This window comes from Calidris pugnax, unplaced genomic scaffold (assembly GCF_001431845.1).
Source record: "Calidris pugnax isolate Ruff unplaced genomic scaffold, ASM143184v1 scaffold83, whole genome shotgun sequence".
Classification (NCBI taxonomy): Eukaryota; Metazoa; Chordata; class Aves; order Charadriiformes; family Scolopacidae; genus Calidris; species Calidris pugnax.
This window is the reverse complement of record NW_015090802.1, coordinates 586,464-590,929: the sequence shown is the minus strand read 5'-3', so window position 1 is coordinate 590,929 and position 4,466 is coordinate 586,464.

The window sequence follows — 4,466 nt, the reverse complement described above, 5'->3', positions numbered from 1 at the left end:
GGCCCCGCCGCCGGCCCGGAAGCGGCCGCCGAGCAGCGTCACCCGCCCGCGCCACCCGCTCCGCCAATGGCGGCGGCGCCCGCGCCACACGTGACAAAGGCGGGCGCCGCTCCCCCTACGGCGGGAGAGAGGGGTCAGGCGGGAGCGCGGCCTCGCCGGGCTCGAGCCGGGGGAGGCTCTCCCGGCCACGGCGGCCGGTGAAGCGGGGCCGCCGCGGGGGAACGGGGAGGCCCGGCACGGCCGCTCCTCGGTGGAAGGGCCGGCAGCCCCCGTTGCGGGGACGGCCCTTGGGCTCGCCCCGGCGGCAGGGCACGGCCTTCGCCCGGGCAGGCAGCCACCCGCCGAGCCCCGGGGGTCCCGACCCGCTGCCCCTCCCATCGCGCGCCACCGCGGTCCCTCCCGGGGACGGGGCCTTCGGGAGGAAGCCCGGCTGTGCGGGACAGGGCACAGCGGGGGGTGTGTGTCCGAGCGGGGCGGCCAGACGCACCCCCCGGCGGGAATCACGCTCTCGGAAGGGTTTGCGAGTGAAACAATCGCCTGTGGGGTCCGGAAGGCTCGGGTCTTCTTTTATAGTCTTGCCTTATGAGCTCCCCCCCCAGTGCTGCCTCCAGCTCTGGGGCCACCAACAGCAGAAGGACATGGACCTGTTGGAGCGGGGCCAGAGGAGGCCACGGAGATGCTGGGGGGGCTGGAGCCCCTCTGCTGGGAGGGGGGGCTGAGGGAATTGGGGGGTTCAGCCTGGAGAAGAGAAGGCTCCGGGGAGACCTTAGAGCCCCTTCCAGTCCCTCAAGGGGCTCCAGGAGAGATGGGGAGGGACTCTGGATGAGGGAGGGGAGCCCTAGGAGGAAGGGGAAGGGTTTGACCCTGAAAGAGGGGAGATGGAGCTGAGCTGTGGGGAAGAACTTGTTTGGTGTGAGGGTAGTGAGAGCCTGGCCCAGGTTGCCCCGAGAAGCTGTGGCTGCCCCATCCCTGGAGGGGTTGAAGGGCAGGTTGGAGGGGGCTTGGAGCAACCTGGTGTGGTGGGAGGTGTCCCTGCCCAGGGCAGGGGGTGGCACTGGGGGGGCTTTAGGGTCCCTTCCAACCCAAACCATTCTGTGATTCTGTGGGGTGGGCAGGGAGTTTGGCTGGTGTTGACTCACTAGTACTCTCTTCAGGGTGGGCAGAGAACAGCCTGGGTTTGTGACAATAAATGACCAAATTTCCTGTGTGGGTGTAGGTACCAGGAGGAGGTGTAGGTACCAGGAGGACCTGGGGCTTGACTCACTCAAAAGTGTTACTAGAAGACCTTGGTCCTGCAATGAACCTTGTGGGTGGTGGTGAGGCCCGAGCCCTGCAAAGGTCCTTCATATGGCGCCATTCCTCCCTTGCTTGCCCATGCACGTCCCTGTTAACACATGATGAGGTTCACTCTTTCCCCATTAACAAGCCCCAGGCCCTGCCTTTCTGCTGCACAAACTGGTGAATGGTGATGCTGAGCATCTCAGGAGCCCGACTGCTCTCCGTTTAGTGCTAAATAATTCAGTAGCAGCCGCCATGCTCTTGATTCCAGCAGGACCTGGAAACCTTCAGGGGGAGCCTGGACCTGCCTGAGCCGTGTGTGGTTATCGCAGAGGGGAGCAGGCAGCTGAGTCCTTGTCCCACCCTCCCCCATCACTTCCAGCCGAGACCATGTCATTTAAATACAGATAATGCAAGATACTTCTGGACTTCAAAAATATCTTGCCCTGCTCCAGCTCTCGAGCTCCTGAGCACATGTCCAACCCCTTGGGCATTTGCCACAAGCCAAAGGCTGGTCCAAGTCAACCGACCCATGTTGTGTTATCAGTCAGGGGACGTGCAGTCGGGGGGGGCATTGCTGTATCTGTGGCAGGACCTGTGCCTCTGACACCCCCACCAAGGCAGGGCCCTTTGTTGAGGGCCCAGCTCTCACGTGCCCCAGCTCCAGCCTTGCTCCAGGGGTTCTCCTCAAGTGCTCGGGGCACGGCAGCCCCCCTCCCGCTCCACAGCCTCCGCTCTGTGAGGGACACAGTCACTGAGCACAGGGGGAGGTGACAGCTGTGGGAGCCCAGGGCTGAGCTCTTCCAGGACTTCAGGCTGTGTCTGAGACACGTGAGGAGTCTCACTCTCCCCAGCTCCGTGCTCCTGCCTGAGGCCGCTTTGCAGGGGTGGAAGGGCTTGCACGGTGATGAGACACCTGTAGTCTAAAATTCAGGTGCTGCCCCCCCGCCAGCTTGTTCCAATCTGTCGCCGTTGACTGATCTACTGCCCAGAGGGAAAAGCAAATTAAATTGGGCCTTGAAAGAAGGAGGAGCAGGCAGGAGAAGTGCCAGAGGATATCACGAGGGTACGGACAGCCCCCGGTAAGGGATGTGTGCTGGCAGGCACGTGGCAGCAGGGCAAGCAGGATTTCATGGGGAGCCCTGGGCGCCGGCAGGGGAGGGCGGGATGGGGCTCAGTGGAGAGCCCCAGGGGCTGGGGGAGGTGGCCCAGCAGCAGCCCCCTACATGCACGCAGCTTCCGAGGCTGCAAAGCATGTGAGGAGCTGCCATGTCCAAACTGTCCATCTTCACCAGTTTCCCCTCCCCTGGGCCTGTCCTGACACCTGCCCAGTGGTGAGGAACTGGGGCTCACGGGGGACAGCGGCCACCAGAGGGGCTGGAGGGGTGTCCTACATCCTGCCAGGCTCCCAGGGACCACCTGCACCCGGCTGAGGCTGGGCCTTTCTTCCAGCACAGAAAAGCCTGGGATCAGCCACGGGGTGGCAGCTTGGGCTGTCTGACTCCTGGGATTTGTTCTGGTTTTCATTCTTCTTTCTCTTTCCTTATATTTTTATTTAAAAGGGCAAACCTTGGGACCTCCCAGCCAGATGACGGGCATGGCGAAGGCTCTGTGCCCTCCTGACTCCCCTCTGCTCCGGGGCGTTTCCAACCCCGTCCAACGCATCCCTTCAGTGGGTGTTTTCCAACACCCCAGTGTTTGCCCGGCCCCAGATTGCCCCCCAGCCCAGCACCACCTCTCCTTTGAGGGGACGTGGGCAGGACACATGGTGTCCAGTGAACACCAAACGACCTCTGTGGCTCCCTGCTCCGCGGAGGGGCAATGCCCCGGCAGATCTCTTCCAAGCAGCACAGGGCCATGGCTGGCTAGGGTGTCCCCAGGCCTGGCAGGCTGCTGGCAGAGCAGGTCACTGGTCTTCTGAGCCAGCGGGAACAAAACCCGTGCCCTGGGCGGGATCTGGCCGGGCTGCTGGAGGACATGGCCACTGCTTTTGGGCCAGTGATGGAACAGGATTCGTGGATTTTAAGTACTGTTTGTAGTGATGCCCCGCAAGAGAACGGCAGCTGAAGGTTAATTTGTGTCACTGCTCATTTCTGCCCTTCACCTGTGCTGCTGCAAGTGCAGCCTGTGTGCTCCACGCTGTCCCCTCGGCATGGCTCTGCCACGCTGGGAAGTGACCAGGGGTGACAGCAGGGTATGGTCCTTCTCCTTGATCTCCCACCTCTCTCCGTGGCAGTAACGGAGCACCCAGGCAGAGCAGCCCTGCTCCAGCTGCCCACCCCAGGGCTGGGTGAATCCCCCCCAGAAACACTCCCTCTCCCCCTTGCCTGCTCCTCTGCAGGCTGATTTCTGGCCCCAATGTCATGGTGTTCTCCAAACCGAAGACAAATCCCCCTGGGATGATGTCGGGGGGTGACACATCACCCTCCCAAGGGGGATCCCACAGGACTGGGACCTCAGTGGCTCAGGGTTGCTGATGGGAAGGAAACTGCTGATGGAAAGGACTTGCTGCCCTGGAGAGGTGTCCCTGGGACTGGTGCCTGTCCCCAGGGAAGGGCAGGAGCTCCCCATCCCTGTCCCACTGGGCTCCAGGCCCCAGGTTGGGAACAGGGCAGGTTCCTGGCTGTTCTCCACCCCGAGGAACTTTGAGGAGCTGTTTAACCTAGTCCTTTTTGGGGGCTCGCCGCCTGGGGCAGAGGCAGGGCTCAGTGCCAACCGGCTGAGCTTTCCGGCCACCGTTCCCTTTGCAGCCCGGTCCCCTGGGCCATTAGCAGAGGCTTTCAGCCAGCCTTGGGTGTCCTCGGGGCTTCTCCCTATAACCCCACTCCTGCCCTACAGGGAGCTCCACACCTGCTGGCGGGGGCCCAGAGCTGCTCCAGGAAGCCCCGCAGTGAAGCACCACCCGTGGGCCGGTGTCACCCGTGGGTGCCCCCAGCTGCGCACAGCACGGTGTCCCCTGTGTCACCGGGCTGGGAGGCGGTGACACGGGGACGCCGGGTCGCGCCGGTGCCCAGCCCCCCGGGCGCCGCCCCGAGCATCTCCGAGCATCTCCCCGCGGGGAAGGGGCCACGCGTGGGCCGCCCCCGCCGCCCTTTCGTCTATATAAGGCCGGGAGCTCCGTCCCGCCGCCCCGGCCTCGCGGCCCCGGCCCCGCCGCATTCTTCTGCCTTGTATGGGCCGAGCCGGGC